We start from the raw sequence: 13,289 nt of genomic DNA on the forward strand, positions 1-13,289 counted from the left end.
GAGACATTAGGAGATCAGTGAAAGGGAGAGGGATGGGGCGGGGAACATGGGGAATACAAGATGGACATTACAGGGACTTTCAGGAAGGAAAGCAGGGAATTTGAAGGAGGTGGGCTTAGGTGGATTATCGGGGGTAGAAAAGATTGAGGATTTGGATGGGGGATGATAAGAGGTGGTGTTGAACAGCTGTTTTGAAGGCCTGGAGGGAAGAATGGGATTGAATAGAGTGAGGGAGTTTATTCCAAAGGCAGGAAAAAAGAGGAATGAAAGAGTGAAGGTGAGCAGTGATTAGTGCTTTTGTGTTGGTAGTTTTACTAGTAGGGGGTTGTTGGCGGACCTTAAACGCTCTGTGGAAATGTGGTGGGGACAAATTGCAGAGAGAGCAAAGGGGGGGGGGGCGAGGCTGGAGAGGAGACGGTAAAAGACAGAAAGACCACCGACCAACCTGCGGTGATTGAGTGAGAGGCCCAAAGACTCAGCTTCATTGCGGGAGATGCCAATGATCCGAAATGCCTTGGTTTCCACAGCGTGAAGCCGGGAAAGGCAGGAGCACTAGCCCAGAGGGGAGAGCAGTACTCCATCAGGCTGCAGACGAAAGCTTTATGTGGTCAGGAGCTCAGGTGGGCTGAGGAAGGACTTTGCAAGATGGAGGATTCCCAGTCGGCGACTGGCTTTAGAGGCGACGTTTGAAATGTGGCTTTCCCAGGAAAGGTCATGGCAGATCGTGAGACCCAGAAGCTTGAAAGAAAGGACTTCTTCCAGAGGATTGTTGAGAAAGTGGATGGGGGGGTTTCCAAAACGGTCCTTTCGAAGAGACATAGTGAGAGTGTGAGATTTGTCTGGATTGAAAGACATGTTCCACGTGTTGGACCAGTTTGTGATTTTACCCAGATCTGCAGTGAGTGAAGAAGCTGCTGCTTGCCGCTCTGAGGGATGACCGATGGTATGCCAGAGGGTGGAGTCATAAACAAAGAGATATTGAGGATTTTCCAGAGAGTCGGAGAGATCATTGATGAAAACCAGAAAAAAGAACAGGGCCCAGAACGCTACCTTGAGGAACTCCAGCCTGGACAGGAAGAGAGGATGAAAGAACTCCATTTAGGGCCACATGTTGACTGCGACAGGAGAGGAAGTCTGCGAGCCATGAGTGGAGATGGCCTTGGATACCATATGAAGAGAGTTGCCAGGCCGTGTCAAAAGCAAGCGATATATCCAGGGATACGGCTCTGATTTCATGTCTGGCACTGAGGGCCTCCATCCATTGTTGGGAGAGCAGAAGCAGTATATCCAGAGTAGAGTGACTTGGTCTGAAACCAAATTGATGATCGGAAATCAAGCCATTGGAGAAGAGGAAGGATTTGATGTCTGAAGCGATGATGGATTCCATAACCTTGGTGGTGATTGGGAGAAGGCTGATTGGTCTGTAGTTGCAGGGATCTGTTTTTGCACATTTTGTATGCAGGGCAGTAATGTTTGCTGATTTCCAACGAGATGGCAGATGACCTTGAGCAAATGAGAGGGTGAATAGAACAGAGAGAGGGTGAGCAAGAGCAGAAGAGCAGGCTTTGAGGACACGAGGGCTGATGCCGTCTGGACCGGTTGCAGAATCTGAGTCGAGTTTTGACAGAAAGCTCTCCATCTTGTCATGAGAAAATGACACAGAGTCCAGGGACAGTTCGGTGCAACTGGGTAAGGTGGGTAGAGAAAGCGATGGGTTTTGGACACAAGATTTAGCTGCAAACGCAGAGTTTAGGCATTTAGCCTTTTCACGTTTGGTATCAGCAGTGTGGCCATTTGAGGTAAGGGAGGGGATGGAGGGGGAACATACACCAGAAACAGATTTGATTAGATGCCACCAGTCATTTTTAGGAGGGAGAGAGGTTTGAAAGTTCAGACTTGAGCATCAAAAGATGTTGTTTTCTGGCTCTCCTGAGGGTAGATACACACTTGTTCTGAGCTTTATGGAAGGAACTGAGATTACCCTCAGTTGGGTTTGCTTTGCATGAGGCAAAGGCAAGTTGTTACAGGACAACTGCCTCGCCACAAGCTTCAGTGAATCATGGGTGGGAGGAAGGGTAGGACAAATGAAGACGAGAGGGGATAAATCTGTGCATGAGGGAGAGCAAGTTTCTTTGAAAGAATTCCCAGGATGAGTTGATGTTGGAGAAAGAGGCGATAGGAGACCTGTTTATAAGTTTGATGGCTGCTTGGAGACCCTGCCAGTCGGCTTGAGTGAAATGCCAGACTCGATGGTGATGAGGTGGTTCTCTGATAACAGCCAGAGAGATGTCCACTTTGACAAAGACGTGGTCAGAAGAACCGATTGGAGCAATGGAAGAGCAGCAGATATTGTCAGGGAAATTTGTCAAAATCAGATCCAGAAGAGATGGAGTACCATTGGTTGAGATCCGGGTCGGGAAGTTGACCGATTGAGTCAGTCCCAATGAGTCGCAGAAAGCTTTTGCTGAAGTGCCATGACAGGTGAGAGGTACCCACACCGAGCCAACTGGCATGATGACAATTGAAGTCACCACATACGAGGAAGAGAGAGTTTGGACGAGAAGATAGAAGTTGGTCCATGTTTTCGGATAGTGAGGTGTAGATGGAGCCATCACTATTAGGTGGACGGTACAGTACACATATAAACATGAGGTGGGAGTGGGGAGGGGAAGCCGTAGTCAGAGATATTCCTGGGGGTGTGGGGGAGTGAGAGCAGTGCATGGATAGTGAGGAATAGGGTCTTTGATGAAGAGAGCAACTCCTCCACCAGGACGAGGCTCAGGTCTGTCATTCCGGAGGAGGGAGTAACCAGGGAGAGATACTTGGGAGTCAGAAACGTCTTGAGGGAGGAAAGTTTCTGTTAGGCAGATTATGTCTGGTTTATCAGTGGCAACCTGTATGGAAAGATCTGAAAGGTTTGAGCGAAGGCCCTGGATATTTGAGGTCCACACTGTTAACGAAGAGGGAGGGGAGGAGGCTTTGGGTGTGGGTGGTGGGAGGGTAGGACAAGGGACGAGGGGGGGGGAGGTAAGGAGGGTTGCTGAAAGAGTGTGGGGAATTGTAGAATAGCTCAGGGAGGGGGCCAGATGAGAAAGAGAAAAGGCTCTGTGGTGCTGGGGGATAGGGGGGGACAAGAGAGGGGGAAGAAGGCAGTTGAGGACTTGAGGTGGAGTGAAGAGATAGAGTTGAGAGGGCAGTGGAAGGAGGCAGCTTTGTGGATGAGAGGGGGGGACAACTTTGAGAAGGATGAGTGAGGGAGGTGAATGGTGAGTGAAAGGTGAGGGGGGAGTTTTTGAGAGAGGTGAGAGGGAGGCTTGGAGGGAGAAGAGTATCATGGTTGCTTTGAGAGTGAGGGGTGAGAGGGGTGAGTTGGCACTGAAATTGGAAAAAAAAAGAATGGTTGATGGAAAGATTCAATTATCATTAAAACATTCTTCATGAGCAGTCACACCAATCGTGAAAATTTCATCTCAATCCGACAAGCTGTTGCAGAGAAAAACATTAATGTTTCTGCAGATGGACAGACAGACAGACAGACAAACAAATAAACACAAACACAATCGGACCCAAATACAATACCCTCTCCTTCGGTCAGGGTAATAACTGACACCTCCCACAGGGTAAGTGTTCATTCAAATGTCCTGCAGTGTTTGATAAGTGCCTCAAATGCCTGCTTGTGAGACATAGTGGATTCATCCCACATGATGAACTTGCATTTATTCAGAAGCTCTGCAGTTGCTGTGCCTTTGTTTTTTTTTAATGTGAAGGACCGCATTATCCACTCTGGCAAGATTCACTGGCAACTTGAACGCAGAATGTGCAGTTCTTCCACCTTTAAATTGTTTATCTGCTATTCCGGAGGATGCAACAGCAAGGGCAACATTGGATCTCAATCTGATCTTTATCAAGAGCAGGTTAATAAGGAATGTTTTTCCAGGGTCACAAGGTGCATCGAGAAACAGCATGTCACCATCACGACTGTCAAATAATTGCATTTACGTTATCATTTGCAGAAGCTTGATCGTCAGTTAAACTTGACTCTCTGTCAACAACTGTGGCCATGTCGTCTTGATCTTAATTAATCTCCCTATATGCAAATGACGCAGCTGCAGAATTTGCCAATCCCCTCCTCAAAATTAGTGATGGAAAACTCCAATCAGATCCCGTGGGTGGACCTATGCCGATTGCACATGGCAAGGAAACTGGGAACAAATATCCAACAAACTCAGGATCATGTAGACCCTGATTTCATGAACCACCATCAAGATCACACATGTTTGTGTGAATGGGATTTTAGGGTTAGCTACAATAAATGACTCTGTGCGCAACATTAATGATGAAGTTCTGAAAGAAAAACCTGATGAAGCATAGATCTACAAGTCCTTCGACAGTGTTCCCAACATTGACCATGTAGTCAATATATTATCCATCTATGGTACTCAACTCTTTAGATCCCCCATGTGTGCCCCCACACAACTCGCAACTTGAGATGGGATGCTCCACCATGCTCCGACACAACCTTGACACATCCAAAATTGTGTAATGGTTCCCGACTGGTGGGACAACAACTCATGGATAACGTTATTGAAGCTACAATTGTGATTGGGCGAATTTAAAGAGGAGGATGTTTTCAATCCACGTATCCCAGTGATCTCAAGTGATTGCCCATTTGAGTTGAAGAGGCTGCAATTTCTAGTGTGTTCCTCCTTTGCTATGTCAATCAACAAATCACAGGACCAGAGCCTAAAGATTGTAGGGCTCTTATTGACCACGCCATGATTCTGCCATGGGCAGTTGTACGTGGGTGCTCACGTGTTGGTTCAAGTCAATGCCTCCATATTCTGAGTCAGGACAAAAACTGCAAATATCGTGTATCCTTAAGCATTCTTATGACCTTCTCATGTGTCTTGCCAGCCCTGCTCATTTTTCTAATAATACCGTTAATTACCAAACTGAGGACCTGACCCTCATAAAGCAGCAACCCTATATGTCGAACCATTAAGTACACCAGAACCTTCAGTGAAACAACAATTAAACTTCAATATTTTCAGAATAACCAAATTCAGGCAGCACTCCTTATATTACAGAAGGTTACAGAGGCACTTCTGTATTAGCTACTTCACAATGTTTGGAAAACTAACAGCTAGTTTTCATGTACATATCAGGTGTTCCAAAGAGACCTTGACAACTTTGGTTGTCAATATATTTAGAATCACAAAAGATACAATGATACCCTTTGGTTTAAATTACACAAAAACTCAAAATTTTGTGCACACCATCAATACACTTTAATGTGAGCTCGGTTTGTCGTGCGCAGGACGTGAAAGCGGTACACAAGTTGTTGCCATATTCGGCTCAGAGTGTTTGCGTCCACCAGTGTACATGCAGCTGTGATCCGAGGACAAAGATCCAGCAGGTTTGCCACCTTGGTGTTGTAGACATCTTTGACAAACCCAATGAGGGGGAGCACCGTCCTGTTAAAAAATGACATCGGGTTGCAGGTCTTCAATCTGTGGGAATGCAAATCCTTCCAACATGTTCATGTAAATTGTTGAGGTCACTGTATCCACCACAAACAAAAACGGACCCACCAAGTGGTCATGGAGAAAGCCACACCACCCCACACATTGATCTTTGGACTGTCATGTAGGTGTTCAGTGACCACATGGGGGGTTTTCAGAGCCCCAGATCCTTACAATGTGCCGGTTGACGTTCCCCGATACATGAAAGCAAGCTTTGTCTGTGAATACGACCTTTTTCAGGTAACCTTCATCATCCTCTATGCGACTGAGCATTTCCAAGCCAAATGCCTTGCGTTTGGGTCCGTCATTTGGTTCGAGTTCCTGCAGAATCTGCACCTCAAAGGAATAAAATTTGTCTTTTCTGCAAAATCCTGTGTATAGTGGTGTTTGGTAGTCCCAGTGTTGTGGATGTGTGTCGGATTGATTTCTGGGATTTTGTTGAAACGATTCATGCACTCGTTCAACGTCTGCTGTGCTTGCACTTTGTCGACCGGTACTTTTCTGTTTCTGACTACTTCCAGTCTCCTTAAACCTCTTGTACCACTCTTTGATACCAGCCCGTGATGGTGGATTCCTTCCATATCTTGTAAGGAAATTACGCTGAAATTGCGTGTCGGATCTCGTCTGGATGAACCCATTCGACTTACTGAGCTTTCTCCTGTGCAGTCGCCATTTTCTTTCAAAAGAAATCACCAGACCTCTTAGTAAAGACAACTTTGTAAGTTTCTGCATCATATAAACCAAAGGGTATCGTCGTATCGTTTGTGGTTCTAAATATATTAATGACCAAAGTTGTCCAGGTCTTTTTGGAACACCTTGCAAATCATCTTGGTTGCAATACTTTAAAAGGTAAACACAATACATCATGGGAAATCACACGTTGATTCAAACAACCAAACAACCACCGCAGCCTGGTGCAACCGGGTTATCTCCTCGTGTGTGCACAGTATGTATGTAAATACCACTCAGCCATTCCAGCCATATAAAGCTGCCTACACACATAAAAAAATAATAAATATATATTCAAATTGCTTCTTCCAATGGAGAATTACGAAAACAAATTGGTCAAATGAGATATTGACGATAATATAATGCAGGTGCTGTGGAGTGAATATCCATCCGTACAAAGACTTGATCAATTACAATGATTATAAAATAAATACACACGAGATACAGCTTGGCTTTGCGCAAACTATTTGTCGACAAAGCTCGACATTTTGCATCACATAGTAAATGACACACAATAACCCATCTGCCTAACAACAATGGAGAATCTATGAGCGATGCATAATTTCAGCACGCCTCAAATTTAGTGACACAATTGCACGGACATTTCAATCGAAATGGACCAATAAACAGACTTATCAGTATGCTAGCTTTGTAAGATGGCAGATACATCCAAATGAGACAGGTGCAAGTTATTATTATGGTTGCACCTTTGTAGCCAAAGATAGCCCTTTACATAATGACATGTGAAAACCTGTGTGAGTAAATTTGTTTTGTGTAGGAGATGCTACCCACACAACCCCAATCTAAAGGTAAGGAGAATGCCATGCCAAAGAATAACTGAAAAAATCAGCTACTGGTCACAGGGGTTTAGGGAAGCAATTTAGAACTTGGTCAATGTGTCGGTGGTACCTTCCCTCCTCTTTCAAAAAACAACAAAAAAAAGTCTCTGACATCCACCAACCAATGCTAGTATACGATTCGCCCACTTATGGTCCATTTGAGGGATGGCTCACTTTGTGATGCAAAGCCGCATCTAAAAAGCACCGATCAGGCACAGTTTGTAGTTGAGCCAAGAATCAAACCCAGTCAGCTCCCAGGTAAGTGTGGTACCATGCTTGCACCATCCTGCCAGACAAACACATATATATATGTACAAAATGCAAGTGCACAGACAAATGCATACAAATGAATAAATGGTATTTTTCATTGCAATCGTTACCTTGAACCTCATTGATGCAAGTACAGCATTGACTAGAGGGAGGGCATATTATGTTGCTGTATGGAGCGGGTGTTTGTTCATGACCACAATTTCCCCTGCACATTTTCGATGGAGAAAGTTTCGACAGTTTTGAGAGGACTGACAAAATACAAATGTAAATTGGAAAATGCTGCTTCAAATAATGATATTGTTATCTTTTGTACCTGGTCAAGGCTCGTGGAAGAGCGAGAACGCAGAACGGATGAGGAGGTAACAGAACAAAAGGAACAGTTGAAAGAGAGGAACGACAACGATGACACACCAACAGCAGGGTTGAGGGACAAAATAGAGGAGAACTTTGACAAATAAGGTATGTGGGCATGTGAGGAAGAATGAGGGGGTATGGAGGTGGGGGTGGGGATACATGGGGTGGACAAGATGGATACAGAAGCAAACTCTCAGGAAGGAAAAACAGGAAATTTGGAAGGATAGAGGTGAGTTTGGGGGATTCTCTCAGTAAGGGAGCCTCGTGAGTGGGGGAGGCCATTGAGCTGACCACGTGCCTCGTGGTTGCATCAAGATGAACGATATCTCATGGAGATAGGGATTGGCCAGGCATCTGCCTGGGAATGGCCAGGCGGAGACCCTCTGGAGTACCAGGGAATGCTCTCATACCTGGTCTGACCAAACAGGTGGGGGGGGAGGGGGTGTTAATGTGGGATGATCTCACATGGTGGTGAACAGCTGCCTTGAAGACCTGGAGGGAAGAGTGTGATTGAAGATAATGTGGAAGTTGGTTCCACAGGTAGGAGGGAAAAAAAAAGAGGAATGAAACGGTGGAGGTGAGCAGTGATTCTGGATTTTGGAATTCTCTTGATTCCTGATGCTTTTGGAATTTTCTTGCAATGTAACCGTGAGTGATTATCTTGTCGACATTAAATCTTCTATTTTTCTTTTTCCTTCAGAAAAAACTTTCCAGAAACCCATTTCCCAAGTTTTCTATTTAATACTCCTATGTTTTCATTACCCCACACTCCCAAATTAACCCTTAAATATACAGCAGGAAATTACTTTCCTAAAAAAAGACATTACTCACAATATCACATTTGCATTGTGAACCTTGATGCAAGCCAGGTATTTCATAATTCTTCATTTTTAGGAGGATGTGGTGGGTGGTTGGCAAATACAACCCAGCATGTATTCCAACAACACTTGTCTCGAGATATTCAAAATCATTCGATACTGATGTGACAAAGACTTGAGCATTAACATTGTTATATCAAGTAGCAGGGACTAAGTGGACAGATGAACAAGGTTAGCGAGTAGAAAGACAACGTAACAAGAGGTAAGAAAGAAAATGGAAGGATGATGAATCATCCCCATGTCAGACTGCTGGAAAGAGAAATATTGTATTGACACAGGAAGTGAATGCAACAGCCGAGATAAAGGAGACAAATATCTGAAGATGAGCAGACAAGTTGGGCCTGGAGAAAAGAATAACTGAAATTGTATTTATTATTGAACATTGTAAATAGGTATCTGTCTCTGTCTCTCTCTGCTCCATTTCTCTATGTCTTAGGTTCTCACCTTTTGCATCTATCCCTTCCATGAACCTTCATATCTGTATGTAAGCTTGGTTGTTGGCGGAACGGTTAAAGTGGCTGGCTTAAGATCTTCAGGTCTTGAGTTTGAGCTTCTGTCGTGTCATCAAATAACACCAGGTGGGTTTACTCAATCTGTCGTCCTTCTGAGGTCAGCAAAACGAGCACCAGATTACTGAAAACAGAGGGCACTGCCTCAGTGGCACAGCCATGCTCCCAACAATGATGCAACCAGCAGCTGTGGGCTGCATACGAAATAAAAAGCACGAGCCTTGGATAAATATATATATTTTTTAAGTGATGTTTTGGGTATGATCATGGAAAAGAGGAATGCAAATGGAATCCTTGGGTAACCTTCAAACATTTCTTGTATCTTTGACATCAGTTGCTCCCAAGATTGCTTCGACAAATAACTGATCTGCCTTTTGCACTGGTGTGTCTCTCTTCCCCTGCAGCTATTCCACTCGTTTTTCAAGCATGGGGGCCTGTAGTAAGGGAGGTGCTGTCAAGCAACTTTGTACTTCCTTCTCAACGTGTAAAGCTAATACGACAGATGGAAACATAATGTCACTTCTCAAAGCTGCCAATCGTGTCTGTCCTCAGGCACGTCAGAGCTCTTCACCAGTATCACTTAAAAAAGAAACTATAAAACCTGTTTTGTTCCTCAAAGACCCGGTGGTGCCTGGTGGTGGGTCTCTTGTTGGTGCTCCTCCTCCAGACGTGATCTGCATAAAAAGAACAACAATTTACTCCGCAGGGTAAAGGAAAGAACACCTTTAATTTTCTTCCAAAGCACAATGTACTCCGCCAAACCATTACTGTCTCCACTTTGGCCCTGATGTGCATAATAAGCACAATCCATAAAGACAGTGAGGTGCAGAGCCCACTCCTTCTTACACCACAGACCTTGTAGTGGCCTTTTGCCATCTCTTAAACATTATTAGTTTCTTCCTATTAGGCATACACCAATGCCCAGTCACAATAGGTCATGCACCAACTCACTCTTTATCATTTCCTTATTATTATTTTTTAAAATACAGATATTATTATTATGATTATTTTTATTATTAGCATTTTGTACGAGCAAATACTACCCTTCGCTTTGCTGACAGTGATACCAGGGGGGGAGGGTGGGAGGGGAAGAGACATTGGTGGGGGAGAGTGAGGTGGTGGAGGGGTAAAGAGAGGAGAGAAGGGAAGCGAGGAAGGGTGGAGAAGTGAGGATGGAGGGAGAGTGAGGATCGGTGGGGGGGGGGGGGAGGAAAGGCAGCGTGAGCCATGAGGTGAGAGGAAGGGAAGACAGACATGTGGTGGAGCGTTAATTACGATTCATACTGTCTCATCAAAATGATTCTGCATAGAATAACAGTGAAGATGGAAACAAAATAATGTCTGAAATCCATTTTGTAACGGTCATACTACAAATACCACCTGCAGCCAAACACCACCCAAACATGCCCGGAGATAAACACCACCAGGACACGTCTAGAGACAAACAAACACCGCCCAGACTGATCTGGAGACAAAAAAACACCACCTGGACAGGTCTGGAGTCAAACTCTGCCTGGACATGCCCGGAGATAAACACAGTCCAGAGACAAACACCACCAGGACACGTCTCGAGACAAACAAACACCGCCCAGACATGTCCGGAGATAAACACAATCCAGAAACAAACACCTCCAGGACACGTCTAGAGACAAACAAACACCACCCAGATTGATCTGGAGATAAAAAATCACCACCTGGACAGGTCTGGAGTCAAACTCCGCCTGGACACGTACGGAGATAGAGACAGACAGACAGAAAGATGTGTGGGATGTGCTGGCTACACTGTATTAGGAGGGGGTGGAGCAAGGATGGGACAGAGAGAAAGAGGGGTTGAGGGAGGGGAGTTAGCAGAGAGAAAATGTTATGCTTCATGAACAACAAAACACGCACGCACGCATGCACGCACGCACGCACGCACGCACGCATGCATGCACACACACACACACACACCAGTGCTTAGCCAATATCGGCATTTTTGGGGAATCCGCATATTGGAGTCGGTGTGATTACCAACTGCAATATGTACTGTGTGCACAACCCAAAACATTGAGTAGCTTTCACCCTTATTTTTGGGAAATTTCAATAAACAAACAAGAAGCGAATAGTTCGATATCGTGTGGCTGGGGGCAGTTAAAGTCTAGGTTAAGAATGATGAAACAATTTTGCAGTTATAAAATTTAAATGTAGACACGGTGAATTAGCATGCATGATGGGAAGAGTTGTGACGTTGGACAAATTTATATTTATAGCCCTCAGATCAAAGGGACGTACGTGGCCATAAGTGTGGCAGAAGACACAGGACAGAATAGCCAATTATATAACAGCGCGATGTCGCTGCGCTATAATAAAAAACAACGCTGCATCATAAACGTTTCAAGGAGATGTGCATAAACATTACTGTTTATAAGTAATGTAAACATAAGTAGCTTATATAAGTAATATAAGTTTATAAGTAACTGCTGGCAATCGTCATGTGACAGGTGGAGAAAAATTTGGCTCTGTGATTTAAAAAACACGTTAATACGGGAAAGGCTCAGAAATCGGGTGTTATCAAATATATTTTGCTTTGAAAATCACAAAGAGAAACCATTTAACTTTGTAAATCATGTACCTCTACCTTGTAGCAACTGCCAACTGTACATCCCAATCAGGATGCAAACTGTACCACTATCGACTGTAGGGCATTCGGCAAGTGGCTTAAGCACTCAAATTAAATGGTTGATAAGGAATGGCTGGCTTGGTAAGCGATAACAAGCTGGTTGGCAATGGCACATACCCCCCAAAAAACTAAACATCACCAATTTCTTAACATTTTCATATTTCACTCCAGATTTCAAAGTATTTTGTCCACGTGATCCGATCCTCCAAACTCAAATTATATTTTATGGCTGGCTTGGCAAGCGATTAGCAATCTCCAATCCATCATGTTTAACACCTCCTGAAGATGCCCAAAATGTCAAACTATGTCCAAATTAGACAAATGAGAACTGTTTATCGTCATCGGAACTGATACCAAGTTCAAATCTGGAGCCGAAATGTTGCGATTTGGCTTGGTTTAAGAGATTCTAAAATCTAAGCCTGGTGTTGGCGCAGTGGTTAGGGCAGCGGCTTGGGATCCAAAAGGTCCTGAGTTCAAGCCCGGTTGGGCCACTGAATTAATACACCAGGGGGTTGACTCAGCCTGTCATCCTTCCGAGGTCAGCGAAATGAGCCCCAGTGTACTGGGCCGGTATATACCCCGGTTAAAATAGGTGTACCATATCCCTGTGTCGTAAGAGGCAACCAGGGTTGCGTCAGGAAGGGCATCCGGCGTAAAACATGTGCCAAATCACTATGCGGATCATAAGGATGATCTGCTGTGGCGACCCCTAAAGGGAGCAGCCGAAAGAAGAAGAAGAAGAGATTCTAAAATCTAGAGGTTATGGCATGTGCAGAAATGAAATAAAGCCACAAATGCTGGCGTCTCCAGTGATTTGTAGCTATGATGATCCGGCATTTGATGAAACGAGTGAGGAAAGCAAAAAAAAAAAACATTTCTCGTTAATAAACGGTTGGGGCCTGTTCGAAGTCAAGGCATTGTTGAGCAGGCCGAACAAAATAGCAAATTAAGTCCCCAGCGAGGGAGAGCGAGGTAACCAGGATGCACCTTCAAGGCATCAGTGAGGTGGCCGAAGATCGCCTGATAAAGGATATAATTAAATAAGGCCGTTAATTATCTTCAAAATGGGTGTTTTAATTCACCCGAACACCCAATTTTCATTCTTGTACTTCCTTGGTGTTTTCTTCGTATGCATGTAAAGTTTCAGGCTGCGAGGTTTTATTGCTTTGGAGTAATGGAGGACACACACACTGACATACACGTTTATTCTTATAGATATATACATATCGTTGCGGGTTGGGGGTCGGGTGAGAAGACCACGGGGGGGGGGGGGGAAGCTGTCTCGGGTTCCCACCAGCCTCCCCAGAATTGCAGGCCATTGCACACGGATAATTCCAAGATGCGGCGGGTCGTTAACTGCCCGTGAACGCCATTAACTCAACCATGTGACCTATGGTCCTCCCGTCTATGAGTTAATTGGATTACCTAATTAATCATGTGACCTAATGACCAGGGGACACGCCCTCGGTATGCCTTGTCCAAACCGGATCACTTTACCGGATCAGATGCAGCCGAGCGACACTGCCAAG

The 13,289-nt window shown here is 44.7% G+C and overlaps 1 long non-coding RNA gene across 2 annotated transcripts in view; it reads right to left on the reverse strand.

Moving 5' to 3' along the window:
• Nucleotides 1-7,273: 7,273 nt before the first annotated feature.
• Nucleotides 7,274-13,289, reverse strand: part of LOC147015019 (uncharacterized) — an 84,145-nt gene continuing 78,129 nt past the window's right edge. Inside the window, exons 4-5 of one of the 2 annotated variants that reach the window (XR_015050096.1) lie at nt 9,703-9,775; nt 7,274-7,376 (exon numbers count right to left, since the gene is read on the reverse strand). This is a non-coding gene — a long non-coding RNA (uncharacterized LOC147015019). Of the gene's footprint in view, nt 7,377-7,461; nt 9,776-13,289 lie in introns of those variants that run through there. The other variant, XR_015050095.1, reaches the window with a different exon arrangement.

Source organism: Eptatretus burgeri, chromosome 12, assembly GCF_056783735.1.
Source record: "Eptatretus burgeri isolate ZD-2024b chromosome 12, Ebu_testis_v1, whole genome shotgun sequence".
Classification (NCBI taxonomy): Eukaryota; Metazoa; Chordata; class Myxini; order Myxiniformes; family Myxinidae; genus Eptatretus; species Eptatretus burgeri.